This window comes from Phyllobates terribilis, unplaced genomic scaffold (assembly GCF_046119375.1).
Source record: "Phyllobates terribilis strain yellow unplaced genomic scaffold, ASM4611937v1 Scaffold_3__8_contigs__length_932513732, whole genome shotgun sequence".
Classification (NCBI taxonomy): domain Eukaryota; kingdom Metazoa; phylum Chordata; class Amphibia; order Anura; family Dendrobatidae; genus Phyllobates; species Phyllobates terribilis.
This window is the reverse complement of record NW_027362763.1, coordinates 829,556,782-829,575,789: the sequence shown is the minus strand read 5'-3', so window position 1 is coordinate 829,575,789 and position 19,008 is coordinate 829,556,782.

Sequence of the window (19,008 nt, the reverse complement as noted above, 5' to 3'; positions counted from 1 at the left end):
CGGGTGGATCCCCCTTGATGTTCATTACTGTTCAGGGCATTTATATGTATATATTTGGATTCTCATCCTTTATATGTTTTTTCTTCATATTGGTCTTTAGTGGCTCCATGTGCAATTTATATTTATATTTGTAACCTGTCCAACTTTCCAGGACAAGCATGCTAATTTGCATTCATCCACCATCTCTGTAGTATCACTTGTTTAATGTTGTCTAATTGATTGTTGAATAAAGATTGACTGATTTTTGTACATGGGAATTCTCTTTTTTGGCTTTTTGTATGAGAAGATAGTATATAAGAGTGGACACTGTCCTAATAAATTTGAGAAGGTTTGGAAGCTTTGGTGTGACCCATACCCTACTGATCCTACCTCTCAATTCAGTCTGGGAGATAATAGTTTTCCTTGTATTTCCCCTATAAACACCTGTGTAATGTGTATTGCTGTATTCTTTAAACTTGACTGACATGATGTGTATGGAGATGTATATAAAGAGCTAATAACAGATATGATGTTGTTGAATAATTATGTATTTTCATTCTGGAACCATTGTTATTCTTTTTTTCCTGTTATGCAATCTCTCAATTACTTGAATTAAAAAAAAAGATAATCTTGGAGAGGTGACGTCTAAGAAGGAAAAGAGATTTAGACATGGTCTATTCCAACTTGGATGGAAGACACCCCTTGCCAGAAAAAGAGCGAAAACTAACACAGGACACAAGCAGAGGTGCACATGAATGAAAGTGATCAGAGAGACATCTGCGTTTTCATTTTAAGACTACGCTAAACTCCTTTGTTTCATCAAATATTGGTGAACATCTCCTTTAATATTGGAAGTGGCTGGTGTGAATAGTCAACTCTGATCATGGACCTAAAGGAAGTTGTTCTTCATTTGTATCTGGATCCTCAGTGAAATGTAAGACATGTTGAAATAATTCTGAAGCCCCCACTACTTTCTTACCAGAATGGTTTTATACCAGGGAGTGGAACTGATTCATTTGAGGAAAGTGTTTAACAATATTAGGAGACGGAGACCACCGCTCCATCATGGCATCAAAGGCCACAAAGACTTGTAACAGGGTGGTGTAGGAGTTCTTGTGGAGGGTACTCAAGATGTTTGGGTTCAGGGAGAATTTTATCAGGCGGATCAAACTATTATACCATTCACCCAAAGCCAGAGGTACAAAACGGTGATGCCCCCTCTCTTATCTTCTCACTGTATTTTCCTTGAGGAAATCAGTGGTTTTGGCAGCAGTGGAGAGGGGGAAAGATATTGATCTATGCAGATGATATTCTGCTGATTTTGTTAGAGATGTGGAAATCTCTCCTGTGGACCATAGAGGTGACCGTGTCTTTTGGTGCCCACTTTGGCTTGGATAGCAACTGTAGTATATGGGTTTTATTACCATATGATGAAAAAATCAGAAAAGCGTGAATAGATTTACAGACTTTAGTAAAAAGATGGCTTTGAATATTTAGGGATAAATATCACATGGGAGCTTGTGAGTTTTGTATCGCTTAACATTATATTGTTCATTAGGAAATTAAAATAGATGTTGATGTGGATGCTGCTGCCGATATCTAATGTGGATAGAATAACCCTGATTAAGATGATGGTCTCTCGCCTCTAGTTCATTATGTCCTCAGTGTCTGCCCGGTATGGGTAAATGAGAAAATCTTTAAATAAACAGAAACTCTTCTGAACGACCTGATTTGTTGGCGAGAGAGGGTGAGAATAAAAGTAACTATCTTCTGAAGTCTCAGACAGAAGGAGGCTTGGCCGTCCCTTATTTCCACAGATATTTCTGGGAAGCCCAATTACTTAAATTTCAGGAATTCTGATTTTGAAAGATTTTTACTAAATAAGAAAAAAGGGGATTTTGTAACATTTATGAATTTTTGAAATCAGGGATTTTGTTTCACGGGAATCTAGGAGATGACAAATGTTTTATTCTTGCAATTATACTTGATTATTTAAAGAAGATATTAAATATTAACACGTCAATTGGATACGCCTCATCATAGGATAATATAAATATATATAAAATTGTTAAGATACAGGGTTTTGGAAGAGAAAAGGTTGCATTTGGTTAAACATTTAATCCATGAAGATGAGTTGTTGCCATTTAATGTGATGAAGACACAGTTTAGCTTAGTAAAGTGCACGATTTTAGATATTGTCAAATTCAACAAGCGATGAAGAGTATGAGGGAATCAAATTGAGGAATGGAGTATTTTTTGATTGGTTGCCATTTAACAAAGAATCTATCTAATATTAATAAACTTATATATTTTATACAATATTCTATAATATAATAAATATAATATTAATAAAAAATTAACCGTGATTCCTTATATATTTAATGTTTAAGAAGAAGATTAGTTGAGAAAGTAAAGAGTAAATCTTGCAGAGGCTCAATATATATAAAAACAAAAGTGGGATGTCAATTAATCAAACTATAAATTAATCCAATTGATCCATTAGTTCTATTATTTTCACCAGGTATTATACAGAATGGAGAAGATAGCTGACAATACTTGTAAGTTGTGTAAGAAACAAGGGCAGAATTGATACATTTATCATAGGGTATAAAGATATAGAGGGGAAACTGGGGACTTAGATCTCCATTGAGGTCAAATCAACAATTGTAACCTGCTCTCTGGAACGGAAGAGATGAAATGAGGAAGAAGAGTTCGTAAGTAGGCGACTTTATACAGCAAGAGTGGATTTGGTTAGGAAATGGATAGGGAAAAAAATTGAATACTACAGAATGGAAGAATTTTTTTCAGAGAGTAATAAAATAGAAGAGGGCGTGGCTTTGCTCCTCAGAGAACTTAAAAAATTGGGAGAAGATTTTGCAAAAAATGTAGCGTAGAGCATTAAAACTTTGGGGAGAGGGATAATCAATCACCTATTTTTTTCGGGGTTTCTTTGTTTTTTTAAATCTTGTTTTTTGTCGACTTTTTTGATTATTATTTTTTTTCTGAACAATTCAAAAAAGGGCAGGAGTTAGAGAATTAGAAGGATTGTTGTTTTTTTCTGGATTTATGTTTTGTATTTCTGCAGTACGTTTTCTAGATTTAAATAAAGTTAAATAAAAAAACAAACAATCGCATCATTCCGATGATGTCACAATGACTGGACGATATAGAACGCCCCGTCATCCAGAGTTCCGCTGAGGGATTTTGTAGGCGTTTGTGGAGAGAGGAGTGTTGTAAGTGACTTTTGCAAATATGATGAGAAAAAAGCGATTTAAGCGCATTATAGTTCTCTCTGACACCGAGGACAGCAGTGATAATGACGATTTCCATCAGGTGAGCGTCATTTTTATATTTTTAAATAGTGAGAATACATTTGGGATAAAAATCCCATTAAAAACAAATGGTGGCACCAAAAATAGAGCTCCAGGAAGAGGCATGATGGGGTGATAGTTTGGATCATGTTTGCAGAGTAATGACTGCCTTTAGTTGTGGTATTTGTGTCAACATGTCCATGTACAGGGTACATAATAATATTGTATGAAGACACGAAAATGTCACCACCGCCCCTATCCATATCCTAACCATAAGTGTCCCGCACACCCGTCCTACTCTGCACATGAAGTAAGTGCAGGCCAATGGTAACTATATTCATATAGGCATCTACCTGTAAGTCAATGGAAAATGGAGGAAGATTATAAATTAGAGATGTTCATGCTCATAGATTCTATCTGACATGTTTGACAATTTTTCAGTATCATCCACGAAAGAAGCCAATACCGAGGTCTCCAGGCCAGGTTATCATCAGTGGCTTCAATTCGGGCCCGACTCCGAATTTACCAGGTACTGTGCTCCGATCCAGTAACAGCTCTGATATATTGATGTGTCATTATAGTCATTGGGTGCAGCTCATTGTGGTCAGGGCTTGGATTTATCTCTATTGTACGTCTAAGGTAATGAGTTCATATTAAACATTTCTTTTCAGCATTTGGTCAGGAATATTTATGCAGGCATTATAAAGTCAGACAGAAATGAGATTTGGGGATTTCTTCTCATGGTGGCCATGTACAGGGCAGGTTACTGTACCTGAATGTGGTGTTTTGCCCCATGTACATATAGGGTTACACTGGATACATTATTAGGATTTTTTTCTTTGATGTCCTTCAGTCATTGTTATTACAATATTCTTATAAGAGATTTATGTTGTGTTGCCCCCACAGATCTGAATTTACCACCTTCAGATCCTGATCCGGACAGTACAACCTGGTAAGACCCACGTCTCCTCCATTACTAGGTATATGATGGGGATTAATGATTAATGGTCAGCTCATTATTTGTTACCTTTATTTCACAGCTCCGATGCCATCATTATTAATGATGATGAGGATTCCAATAGAACAGGAACTTCCGCATATAATAGTAAGTGATCATTTCTAGATACAATCAGGGTAATGTTATTGTAGAAACAACATTGAATTTTCTGTACTGTCACAGATCAGTTACCAAATGTAACAATTAAAGGCAAATTATAAATGGGTCTGTGCATTTTTAAATTAAAGATACATTAAAGGGGTAATCCTATTTTAGATAAGCTTTATTGGTGTGAGTCCTATGTCTGGGACACTTCCATAGTGGCAGAACAACATTTCTTTTCAGCATTTGGTCAGGAACATTATTCATGCATTCGCTCTATAGTCGGTCAGGATTGGGATTCAGGGATTTCTTCTCATGGTGGCCATGCACAGTGCAGGTTACTTTAGCTGAATGTGGTCTATTTCCCAATCTACATATAGGGGTACACTGAATACTGTATTAGGATTTATTTCTTTGATGTTCCTCTGTCGTTGTTATTACAATATTTAATAAGAGATTTATGTTGTGTTGCCCCCACAGATCTGATTTTACCACCTTCAGATACTGATCCGGACAGTACCACCTGGTAAGACTCACATCTCCTCCATTACTAGATACCTGATGGGGAATAATGATTAATGGTGGCTCATATTCTGTTACATTTATGTCACAGCTCCGATGATGACATCATTGTTATTACTGACGATGACGATTCCAATACTGGAGAATCTTCCACATATCATGGTAAGTCATCATTTCTAGATACAACCAGGGTTATGTTATTGTAGAAAGAACAATGTTTTTTTGTACTGTCAGTTTCCAAATCTAACAACTAAACGCAAATTACAGTTGGGTCTGTACCTTTAACCCCTTAGGGACTGGTCAATTTGTAGTCTACTTATGTCTTTTCCTCTCCTTCTTCCTTGAGACTTATCTGTTTTTATATTTTCATCCACATTGACATATAATGGGTTGCTTTTAGTGCAATGAGATGTTCTTCTCAATGGCACAATTCACATTACCATACAATGTATTGCAAAATGCAAAAAAATTCCAAGTAAGGGAAAACTGAAAAAAAAAAACAACGGATTTTTTGGAGGGTTTTTGATTTTTAAGGTCTTCATTGCACAGTAAAATGAACCTGGAAATAAGATTCTCCAGGCCAGTATGATTATGTCCATACCAAACTTGCAAAGTTTTTCTTTTTAAGTGTGGAAAACAATTCTGATATTATTAATAAATATATTTGATTTTGTCGCCATTTTCTGAGATCTGTAACATTTTTATTTTGCTATTGATGGAGGCGTATGAGGGCTTGTTCTTTTATAAGGCGGCTCAATGTTTTTATTGATAATATTATGGGATGTGACATTTAAATTGCTTCTTATTGCATTTTTTGAGTAGTTGCAGAGAGAAAAAACCCCACAATTCTGGCATTTTGATTTAGATGTATTTTCACTTTACAGCATTTATTATGTTTTCTCTCTAGCATGGATCTGCATTCTGACCTGTCTGATTACAAATTTTCATTCTTCCATATTTCTGTACAGATAATTTACCATCTGATAGTGAGGAGAGCTCCGCTACAGAGGAGAGGTGAGTTATACCGGATGCATCTACCTCTGTGGAAAACCATGAACTAGGTCAGATGTTTCCTTTGGATTTATTTCTGATTCCTTATCTTTCCCAGGACACCACTATGTAACATCCCCGGCTGTTTCCTGGAAGACATTATTTCTCCATCTTCCATCTACGTTACCCACTTTCAGGTAACAAAGGAGAAGCTGGTGGAGCGACTGTACCATCTATACAACAGGACAGTCTTCGAGAATAAGGTATCTTATTATCGGTATCTGGACGACACATGACTTATCCATTATCTCCACCTTCAAACAATCATTTCTATCATTCTAAGTTTCTGAAGAGCACCCTAACTCCCTTGTCATGGTTCTGAAATCTCAGGCAAAACTCACTTAGTTTGGTAAATGCCATCACCTTCTTCTTATCTGTGGGATGAGTGGAGACCTTACATGATCCATCATGCAGACATATAGAGATTAGCAACTTTTTGTAGTTCACAGGATTTTACATTTACATATAAAAACCAATTTGTTGACATCTGGACATTTTAGGAAAAATTTATTTTTATTTTTTTTCTCACATGTTGGACTTCTCAGTAGACCCCATGTCCCATACAAGGAGACTAGTGCTGTAAATCACACAGTAGAGTTGGGTGCTTTGTTAGAATGGGGTAAAAGAGTTTACAGATTTAGTGGAATTTGTTTCCTCTATTTTAGCTCCCGAGGAAAATGGACGTAGTCTGGAATAAGAGGCTGACATCAGCATCCGGTCAATGCCGTCACAAGTTGGAGAACAACCACCGTTCCTCAGTTATTGAGCTTTCCGATAAGGTCTTGGATTCTTCCGGTAGGTTTCATATCACGTCCATCCTGCAGCTTTATGAGACAACCTCTATAGGTTGCAAAACTGCTACTTGTGATGTAATACATCTTATAAATTCATCGTACATGCTGTCATGGGAAAAACTAAGTACACCCTCTTTGGAATCTAATGTTTTACATATTAGGACAAAATCAAAAAAAGCATCAGGTCCTTAGAAGATCTTAAAAGTAAGAAAATACAATCTCAGAAAACAACATGATAAATAATATAGTGTAATTATTTATCTAACAAAAAGAAGGGCAAAATGCAAAAGCAGTGTGTGATAAATTAAGTACACCCTTGCTGCAGCTTCAAGTTATTATTGATAAAGATCATTCTAAAAGCTAGTGATTCATGGGGTGTACTTATTTTTCACTCTCTGCTTCTGCATTTTGAAGTAGTTATTGGTAAATAAGTAATGGCACGTTGTGACTTTTCATGTGTTTTTCATCTCAGGATGTATTTACCTAATTTGAAGACGTTTTAAGGACCAGACATTTTATATTATAACCTAAATCCTGATATGTAAAACCAAAGAGTTCAAGCAGGGTGTACTTAGATTTTCTTATGCCTGTATAAACCCTTTTTTAGTGCGACTACGATCCACACTTGCGCACGAGATGTGCCATGCTGCCTGTTGGATAATCGACGGTGAAGGCAGAGATAACCATGGCCCGTTATGGCAGACTTATACCAGAAGGGTAAATGACATCCATCCCGAGCTGCCGGAAGTGACGATGTGTCACAGCTATACCATCAGCTATAAGTACAACTACCAGTGCTCCCTGTGTGATAACAAGTAAGTAGATTTGATGATTCATCGCGTCATGAAACACAATCACCGTGCAGAGACGTCAGGGCGGTTCTGTTGGTATAAGGCTTTTATACTTTACTACTATCAGAGCGGACTGACGTCTGGGGACTGTAGGGCTTAGGATGCTACATGTTATATTTTCTGTGCTGGGGCCAGTCCTTAATATATTGGTTTCAATTTGTTCTTTTTAACATGATCCATGGTATTAACCAACGTTCATTCCAGTCTGGTAACCAATATTTCTCTTATCTTTGTAGACTTGGGCGTTTTCAAAGAATAGCTGATAATAAATCTTATTGCCGCCGGTGTGGAGGCCGATTACGTCAATTGTCCATCAGCTAAACATGTAACTATTCTTCAGAATATTTAGTCTCTAATTTTGTTTCTTTATAATTTAAAGTTCAGATACTTTTATATATTTTCCCCTGAGTAGCGAGACAATGAGTATTTGTGCTCATCACCAGCACCAGCGATTAGCAGCAAACATTCAGAATCCATCCTCATAGGTTACCATATTAATACTGGATACATTTCCATAACTTGCTGGATATGGAACGATTGATCATTTCCATCAATTATCTACAATGCTTTTGAAAACCTTTTATAATTTCAAGCTTAGTTGGATGTAATTATGTTTCTTTATATTTTCAGGTTCACTATTTGAACTATTTGAACATTGAGATTTGTCTAAATATCATCATCTCATCTACCTAAGATGAAGGTAAGAAAGAAGCCTCCACTATCATCAACAATCAGTAATAAGCTATTTTTAAAATATTGAGAATCGTAAGTCTCTAATTTAGTCTTTTATTGCCGTATATCATTTAAAGTGTAACTACTTTTATATATTTAGCTTTTCTTTCACCACGTAGGGAGACAATCAGCACACGTCTTCATCACGAGCAGCTAACAACAAACATTCAGAATCCACCTATCCTGATTCACACAAAGCTTCCAACATGTATTTTCCAGGTAAATATTTTGTTTTTCCTCCATGACTTCTCTTTAGTTTGTTTTATTTGATAAAAGGGATATATTCAAAATTTTTTAAAAAACATGTATTTTAATTGTTTTCAGATTAATGAGAAAGGCGTCTTATTGTTTCTATACAGGCATGAGACATCTTGTTAGAAAGAGGTGAAGACCTGCACCCACCTGCGCTGACAACATGATCAGAAGCAGTTTCCAAGACCTGGAGAATCTCTACATGTGTTTTTTCAGAGCTGCCCAGCAATGGATATGATGGATATGGTGTGGAACATTTGAACATTGTTTTTTTTTTTACATTTAAATATAAAAAACATAAAAAAAAATATATATAATTCTTTCTAGTTTTGGATTTTTGTTCTGGAAAGCGATGGTTTTTGCTAAACATATTACAATCAATATAAACCTAAAGAACTTCAACTTGGGTTACTACAACTATCACTGTCATTCATCCCTCCTTTTCGAGTTACCTTGCTTGAATTGTATGTATTTTTTTTATTATTTTCTAATAAATATATCTTTTAATCATGTGGGGATGTCATTCATTTTGGTTTATATTTATTTCGTCAAAGTGTTTTCCCAGTTACTGCTATGTGGATCCAGTTTAGGATTTTTTCCTTGTTGTATATTACAATCAATACTGTCTACGTGTGTTATTCAGCCATCATCTGCCTCTAACAGCGAAGTTCCGTCTACGTCTGTTAATTGCTGCTGTCAGTCTGTGACAGCAGCATTTAATGCGCGCCGGCAGGGGGGCTCACTATTCTAGGCGCCCAATGGCCCCCCGAGACTTTATCATGGCGCGTCAATGGGTTGCCATCATGGTCGGGAGTCTGCTGAAGACCCACATGCCGGTCATGATACAAAAGTTCAAATCACCTGTTTTCCCCCATTAAAAATGATGAAATATAAAAAAATACACATATTTGATATCACTGCGATCATCAAAGTCCATCTATCAATGTATAGAAAAAATTATTCCAATCAGTAAATGGCAAGAAGAAAATCAAAACGCCAAAATAGCATTTTTTTCAGCCATCGCAACAGCACAAAAAAATGTAATCAAAACATCCTATCCACCCCAAAGTTATATCACTAAAAACAATGTCTCGGAGTACAAGAAACCAGACCCCGCACAGACCCAAGTCCTGAAAAAAGAAAATGCTGCAGTGCATACAGCTTGAGGCTGATGTTGACGTTCCGGAAATGGAGGGTGAGGAGAAGGTGCAGGAACTGCTGTATAGGGTGGGGGCAACCCTGATTGAACCAGGGCCCGCAATCCTCGGTGTCGGTAGCACATGTACCGTCCCTGGGTCGACTGGGTCCCAGCTTCCATAGTATTCACACAGTGTGCTGTCAGTGTACCGTCAGGGAAATGTAGTGTCCCTGGCCACAAGCACTTGTCCACGTGTCCGTGGTTAGGTGGACCTTCCCAGTAACTGCATTGTGAGGACACGGGTAATGTTATGGGACTCGTGCTTGTGTAAGGCGGGGACAGCACACCGGGAGAAATAGCGGCGGTTGGGGACCGAGTACCGAGGGACAGCCGCCATGAGGTTGCGGAAAGCTTCCATCTCCACAAGCCTAAAAGACAACATTTCCAGTGCAAGCAGTCTGGAAATGTGGCAGTTTAGTATTTTGGCCTGTATGCGAGTGGTTGCGTATTTGTGCTTGCGTTCCAAGAACTGGGGTAGGGACAAACACTTGGTTGCAAGTGCAGGTGGGAGGCATCTTCGCCTACATCATGGACAGGGGATTTGATAGAAGAAGATGCGCAATCAGCTGTAGATTTGGTGCAGGCTGAATAGGATACTATCCCCCGTAAGGATATAGATAATAGCCGTACTCAAAGGTAATTTGCAAAGGTGGAAACAGTTTATTCAAATATATACATTCACCACACCATTGAAAACCAACAAGGAGGAGCTTAAAGCGATATGCCATGACGTTTCGACCAAAAGTGGTCTTTTTCAAACATCAGTATAAGAGAAATATAAAAGCATTAATCGCATATAAAAGCACCTGAAGGGTTAATAAACTTCTGGAATGTGGTTTTGAGGGGTGCATTTTCTAGGAGGGTGTCACTTTCGGGTATTTTCTGTCACATAGGCCCTTCAGTCACTTCAAAGGTGATGTGGTTCCTTTCAAAAAAAAAAAAAAGTTTTATTGGAAAAATTAGAAATTGCTGATAAACCTTTAACCCTTCTAACTTTCTAACAAAAATAAATTGTTTAAAAAATTCTGCAGAAGTAAAGTAGACATGTGGGAAATGTTAGGGAAATTAGGGAAACTATTTTGTGTGATATAACTCTCTGGTTTAAGAGCATAAAATTCAAAGTTTGAAAATTGCTGAAGTTTCAAAATTTTTCACCAAATTTCTGATATCTTCACAAATAGATGCAAAAAATATTGACCTAAATTTACCACTAACATAAAGTACAATATGTCACAAAAAAACATAGGGTTGGAGTATAATAATGACTTTGTGGAAGAGCAATGGAATAAAAACAAGCACAAAGATATAAGGGGTAAAAAGAAGATTTTATTTATAGATGGGGATTATTTTATACTATAATATCATGTATGTGTAAATTATTCATCTATCAGACTAATCCTATTTATGGGCCGTGTTGATCCAGAGGAAGGCGAAAACCCCCTGTGAGGAATAGGCCAATTGTCCTCATATCAGGGGGGAAAATTCCTTCCTGACCCCAAATAAAGAATGGCGGTCAGAATAAATCCCAGGATCAAAGGCTGATACCGAACCTGTGAAATGTAAGTGCAAATTAAAAACAAACAGAAACAAATGATTTTTGCATGTGTGCACTAATTTATGTCTATATTTGGCTTAGCTAACATTTTTTTTCACTAATATTTTATTTCATACCTTATTCTTATACTCTCAAAGTATGTACTTACTTATTAACCTCTCACACTAAATGTATGTAGGGGCCGTGTTGATCCAGAGGAAGGCGAAAACCCCCTGTGAGGAATAAGCCAATTGTCCTCATATCAAGGGGGAAAATTCCTTCCTGACCCCAAATATGGCGATCAGAACGAATCCCAAGATCAAAGGCCAATACCTGACCTGTGTAATGTACCTAACCTGTGTAATGTACCTAAGCTGTGTAATGTACCTGACCTGTGTAATGTACCTAAGCTGTGTAATGTACCTGACCTGTGTAATGTACCTAAGCTGTGTAATGTACCTGACCTGTGTAATGTACCCAACCTGTGTAATGTACCTAAGCTGTGTAATTTTCTAAGTAATCAAAAAAAAATCATTTTTTTCTCAGTAATGATGAAAATTAATGTTAATACGCAGTTTGAGTGTACAGCGGGGTGGGGGGAGGGGCAGGGGATGGATCTCTGCAGGAATAATGAAGATCTCCATTTTTTTTTCTCTTTCCCGCATTTACAGTGGGGAGGTGCAATCTGTCAGCCTATCAGCAGCGCACACACGGAGCGAAGTGCTTTTTTTCACACAAGCAAGGGCATGTGTCATTGGCAGTGTATATCACATGTCCTTGCCCTATAAGACCAAGCCATTTTCCCCGTCGCCACCATTTTCTCACTGCTGCAGCTGCGTGTTAGACGGCACCGCTGTTGCTGTGTGCGCTATACCTTGTTAATTTCAAGCCAATTTTCGCACAAATCTACAGATAGCTTGGGAGTAGGGAATAGTTGTGATTGCAGTCCTTTTAAGGACTAGGTTACAGCATTTCCTACGACTTTTATCAGGCATTTCTGTGCTCTTAAATAGATAGGTTGTGGGAGTAAAGACTAATTGTAATTGGAGTCCTTTTCAGGACTAGGTTACATCAGTTCCTATCAGTTTTTGCCAGGCAGGTCTGTGCCAGTGCTGTGCAAGTTTTTTTCACAGCATTTGGCTGAATCTAGCAAAGCTAATCCTTTTTGGCCTATTGCAGAGTGTGTTAGTCAGTGGAGTAGCCTATCTGTGTTGCAAGTGTAGCACCCTGAGGATTCGGCTGCTACAGGGGTATTGCACCTCAACCCAGAGGTGTGATATTCCACTCCCGGGTAAGGATGGAGTGTGGAACTGAGCTCGGTAGGCTGCATGCACTACACACATCCCATTTCCGAGGAGCAGACCGACGGTACTCCCACTTAGAAATGTGCAGGTACGACCGAGTCTGTTCCTGGCTGGAGTGGGAGGGGGGTGGTACATCCCAAGTAGTGTAGGGGCAGATAGGGGGAGCAGCCTGGGTAAAGATAGGAGCTCATTGGGTGCTGGTCACCTGAGCTCACACATAGAGGGTGTATATAAGGTGGGCACCATCAAAGAACAGGGTCAGTCAGTCTTTGCAGGCAGGTCAGTCTGTCAGAGTAAGAAGCAGAGGAGCAGAGCAGCCCCAGAGAGAGAGAGAGAGGAGAAAGAAAGAAAGACCCAGAGGGGGAAACAGAAGAAAGGAACTCTGAGAACCCAAAGTCCATCAGCGGGTGAAGAGTTGGCATCAGGGTACCGGAACCCAAGCTGGTGGGGGCAAAAACACTCCCCAGCCAGAGACCGGAGGCCATGGGCAGCGTCTGCCACGGTCACCCACCACATCCACCACGAAAGCATACCACGTGGAGGGTCAGGGAACCCAAGGCCAAGGGTCTCCCAACAGAAGGCCCGAGGGAGCTGGACCTGGGTGGATCAATAGTGGGGACGGCCAGTGAAAGGACAGAAGGAGAGCTCAGGGTCACGCTCCGGACTTGCTTGGGGGTTGGCTGGATCCAGGACCTGGTGGATGCAGCACGGCTCGGGAGGTCACTCGAAGCTGGAGTGACCGGAACATCAGCAGTGAGTAAATACCCTTAACTGCATAACCCGACTCTGTCTTCATTTAACACCTATGCTGCACCACCACAACCCCCATCCTCTGCACCTGACCCCCTGAGGCTATACCCCACCCGTTGGGGGTTATACCATCACAAGCTGCACCTACACCATCAGCCTCAGCGGACCCTGCTGCAGCGGCGGCCATAGTGACCGCAATACAACGGGTGGCGTAGTCGACATTAAGAACTTATTAACATCTGTAGGACTGCCACATACAACTGAGTTTGACACCCTGGGCACGGACCGGGTCATAGCCACTCGGAGACTACAACCCCCATCTGATCCGGCTCCGGATATTCCCATAAAGAATATGGCCCAGGGGGCGCGTCAACTTTGGCGTAGTCGGCAGGATTACGTGCCCGCAACACCCGGGTACTGCGTGCCTGAAGAAAAGAACAAGTTTACCTCAAAAAGAAGTCTCCTGCCGGTTCCGGAGGGTCCCCGCCATCGGACCCCATCACCAGTCGATTCCCGCCGGTTGTCCGCCATTAACAGCGTTTTCCCGCCATCTGCAGAGTTTCCCGCCACTGGGAAGCGATTCCCGCCATTTCCAAAGGTTTCCCGCCTTGGAAGAGCGGACGCCATTATGGGCGTGCCAGAGGGTGGCGAGAGGCCGCCTCCCATCGTGGGCCAGGACCGAAAATGGCGCCAAAAGTGGAAACCGCCCCCACCAACAGAGACTGTGATGCTAGAGGTGTCTGTCAGCGTGAAAGAACTGCCCCTGGAGCTGACAGTCACCAAGTGGCCCCGGGACCGCCCTCGGGGTGGGAGGAGATGAAAGGAGAGAACAAAGATGGGTGCCGCCTGGAGGAGTCTAGAGCGAGCGCACCCGGAGGCAAGAAGCCTGGAGAAGAATATCGGAGGAGCTTACCCGGAGATGGCGAGAAAGCAGAGCAGCACCGGCCCGTTGGCCAGGAGCCTGCTAGAAACAGAGGAGGGAGAGCAGAGCAGCACCGGCCCGCTGGCCAGGAGCCTGCTGGAGACGACTGTAGGAGAGCAGAGCAGCACCGACCCGTTGGTCAGGAGCCTGCTGGAAACAACGACCCCACTAGGACTAGTGGAGGTCCTAGCACAGCTCCCCCGAGACCGGGAGTGTGCACAGACCGCTCTGGAGGGCCTCGCAAGGAGGATGGCCCGGGTGCAGCGAGAGACGTTGGCGGAGTGGAGCCGTGAGATGGCCCAGCAGACCGAGACCTGTCAGCGGAGCACGCCACCCGAGACGAGGAGACAGACCGCCTCTGAGGATGGCGCGGGAAGATTGAAGGCCGGAGACGGCGCCGAGAAGGGAGCCGAACGAGTGGAGGCAGGTAAAGGGGACGTCTATACCCCAAACCGGGAAACCGCGTACCTGCCCCAGCTCCCCGTCGCAGAGCCCGAAGTCTATCCTGCCGTGCCCGTCGCTGCAACGTCACCGCCGCCGACTAGGCCTCGAACGGGAGCCGCGACCCCTGTGACGTCACACGCCTCGACCCCGAGCGTGACCAAGCAGGAAGTACCACCAGCCTGGTCGCAAGGCCTAGTACCCCCGGGCGCCGCAATACCAACAGCGCCCCCTACCTCCGCGGAGCCCCCGGCCTGGTCGCAGGGCCAAGTAGCCCAGGGCGCCGCCGTCCTTACGGTGCCCTTCACCTTCCAGATACCCCAGGCCTGGCCGCAAGGCCCGGGCAACCCGGGCGCCACCACCACCGCGCCCATAAGACCAAGAGTGCCGCATCTGGGAGAGGACCTGTACGCCCAGCATACGTGCCCGGATGGGCAGCCATTTATATGGCCACCGGAGTTTCACCATCCCCGACTCCGGAGAGAGAGACCCCTGGATGAACCCCTGATCCCGGCTCCAAAGCCCGTAAAGAGGATCTCGCCCCCGCTAGCGGAAGCACAGTTTGAGTGGGACCCCACCGGAGAAGATCTTATGGGGTTCACTCAAGAGACTCGGGCAGCTGCAGCGGAGCGTGCTGAGTGCTGCCGCCAACAGCTCGAGGACTTCGAGAGGGAGCGGAGAGAGAGGCGGGTCCGGGAACAGCAAGCTCAGATAAGGAGCGCGGAGCAGAAGAGCCGGGCCAGGAGAGACCCCCGTGCAGCGCATAGTCCCCGCACCACCGGGACTGTGATAAAGTTTAACCTGCAGCATGGGTGGGGCTTCATCCGAGACCACCACACCCTAGGCGACGTCTTTGAGACCAGAAGAGACGTTGAGTCCCACCTACCGGAGGGACACAGAGGTCGTGACCTTTACATCGGGGACGAGGTCACCTTCACCCGGCACAAGTGTGCCAAAGGTCCTTACGCCCTCCATGTGCATCGCCTGACGGAGGAAGAGCTGCGGTGTGAGGAGGAAGAACAAGAGGACCCGGACGGGTCTGAAACTAGAGCCAAAGGTAACCAAAAAGCAAGAGCAGGAGGACGCCGTCGCTAAGGACAGCGAAGCAGAAGCTGTATATAGTTGCCCGTCGGGGCACAGTAAACTGAAACCGTAAACTGAAACTGAAACTGTTGCTGTTGCTAATATAGTCCCCGTTGGGACCAGCATGTGTGAACTGTTACCCGTATTTCCCTTAATCCCACTGACCGAGGACTGAGAGCGGTCATTCCTCCCTAATACCTGGCCGAGGACTGAGAGCGGCCATATCCCTTTATATAGTTGCGCGTCCTAAAGCGCCCCCTACCGGTTTTATAGGAAAACCAGTTTTCCAGAGAGACTGTCGCACTTTACCCGGTCACACGTTGCACAGTGACCGGAGGAGGAGCCAGAGGCGACGAGAATGTTTTATATATATATAATGTTTTATATGTTTTATATGTTTATGCAAAAATTTGTATGTTTTGGTGTTTTGTCTTACAGCCCGAGGACGTGCTGTGATTTACCAGGGGGGAATGTAGCACCCTGAGGATTCGGCTGCTACAGGGGTATTGCACCTCAACCCAGAGGTGTGATATTCCACTCCCAGGTAAGGATGGAGTGTGGAACTGAGCTCGGTAGGCTGCATGCACTACACACATCCCATTTCCGAGGAGCAGACCGACGGTACTCCCACTTAGAAATGTGCAGGTACGACCGAGTCTGTTCCTGGCTGGAGTGGGAGGGGGGTGGTACATCCCAAGTAGTGTAGGGGCAGATAGGGGGAGCAGCCTGGGTAAAGATAGGAGCTCATTGGGTGCTGGTCACCTGAGCTCACACATAGAGGGTGTATATAAGGTGGGCACCATCAAAGAACAGGGTCAGTCAGTCTTTGCAGGCAGGTCAGTCTGTCAGAGTAAGAAGCAGAGGAGCAGAGCAGCCCCAGAGAGAGAGAGAGAGGAGAAAGAAAGAAAGACCCAGAGGGGGAAACAGAAGAAAGGAACTCTGAGAACCCAAAGTCCATCAGCGGGTGAAGAGTTGGCATCAGGGTACCGGAACCCAAGCTGGTGGGGGCAAAAACACTCCCCAGCCAGAGACCGGAGGCCGTGGGCAGCGTCTGCCACGGTCACCCACCACATCCACCACGAAAGCATACCACGTGGAGGGTCAGGGAACCCAAGGCCAAGGGTCTCCCAACAGAAGGCCCGAGGGAGCTGGACCTGGGTGGATCAATAGTGGGGACGGCCAGTGAAAGGACAGAAGGAGAGCTCAGGGTCACGCTCCGGACTTGCTTGGGGGTTGGCTGGATCCAGGACCTGGTGGATGCAGCACGGCTCGGGAGGTCACTCGAAGCTGGAGTGACCGGAACATCAGCAGTGAGTAAATACCCTTAACTGCATAACCCGACTCTGTCTTCATTTAACACCTATGCTGCACCACCACAACCCCCATCCTCTGCACCTGACCCCCTGAGGCTATACCCCACCCGTTGGGGGTTATACCATCACAAGCTGCACCTACACCATCAGCCTCAGCGGACCCTGCTGCAGCGGCGGCCATAGTGACCGCAATACAACGGGTGGCGTAGTCGACATTAAGAACTTATTAACATCTGTAGGACTGCCACATACAACTGAGTTTGACACCCTGGGCACGGACCGGGTCATAGCCACTCGGAGACTACAACCCCCATCTGATCCGGCTCCGGATATTCCCATAAAGAATATGGCCCAGGGGGCGCGTCACAAGATATACCACCTGTGTATAGAATACCAATTTTTTTACTGCACCTAGTGAAGTAAAATCTTTTGGGCATAGCATCATTCTATTAGTCCATCTATACTGACCTCCATCAGGTTGCAAATTAAAAATAATTTTTATCTGCATCTAGCTCTGAAAAAATATTTGGGCTTCTAGCTGTGTGTGGGACTTGTTCTATTAGTCCATCTACACTGACCTCCATCAGGTTGTAAATTGAATATAATTTTTTTCTGCATCTAGCTCTGAAAAAATATTGGGCTTCTAGCTGTGTGTGAGACTTGTTGTATTAGTCCATCTATACTGACCTCCATCAGGTTGCAAACTGAATATATTTTTTTCTGCATCTATCTCTCAAAAAATATTGGGCTTCTAGCTGTGTGTGGGACTTGTTCTATTAATCCATCTATACAGACCTCCATAAGGTTGCAAACTGAATATAATTTTTTTCTGCATCTAGCTCTGAAAAAAATATTTGGCCTTCTAGCAGTGTGTGGGACTTTCTCTATTAGTCCATCTATACTGACCTCCATCAGGTTGCAAACTGAATATAATTTTTTTCTGCATCTAGCTCTGAAAAAATATTTGGCCTTCTAGCAGTGTGTGGGACTTTCTCTATTAGTCCATCTATACTGACCTCCATCAGGTTGCAAACTGAATATAATTTTTTTCTGCATCTAGCTCTGAAAAAATATTTGGCCTTCTAGCAGTGTGTGGGACTTTCTCTATTAGTCCATCTATACTGACCTCCATCAGGTTGCAAATTAAAAATAATTTTTATCTGCATCTAGCTCTGAAAAAATATTGGGCTTCTAGCTGTGTGTGGGACTTGTTATATTACTCCATCTATACTGACCTCCATCAGGTTGCAAATTGAATATAATTTTTTTCTGCATCTAGCTCTGAAAAAATATTGGGCTTCTAGCTGTGTGTGGGACTTGTTCTATTAATCCATCTATACTGACCTCCATCAGGTTGCAAACTGAATATAATTTTTTTCTGCATCTAGCTCTGAAAAAATATTTGGCCTTCTAGCAGTGTGTGGGACTTTCTCTATTAGTCCATGTATACTGACCTCCATCAGGTTGCAAATTAAAAATAATTTTTATCTGCATCTAGCTCTGAAAAAATATTTGGGCTTCTAGCTGTGTGTGGGACTTGTTCTATTACTCCATCTATACTGACCTCCATCAGGTTGCAAGTTGAATATAATTTTTTTCTGCATCTAGCTCTGAAAAAATATTGGGCTTCTAGCTGTGTGTGGGACTTGTTGTATTAGTCCATCTATACTGACCTCCATCAGGTTGCAAACTGAATATATTTTTTTCTGCATCTACCTCTGAAAAAATATTGGGCTTCTAGCTGTGTGTGGGACTTGTTCTATTAATCCATCTATACAGACCTCCATCAGGTTGCAAACAGAATATAATTTTTTTCTGCATCTAGCTCTGAAAAAATATTTGGCCTTCTAGCAGTGTGTGGGACTTACTCTAT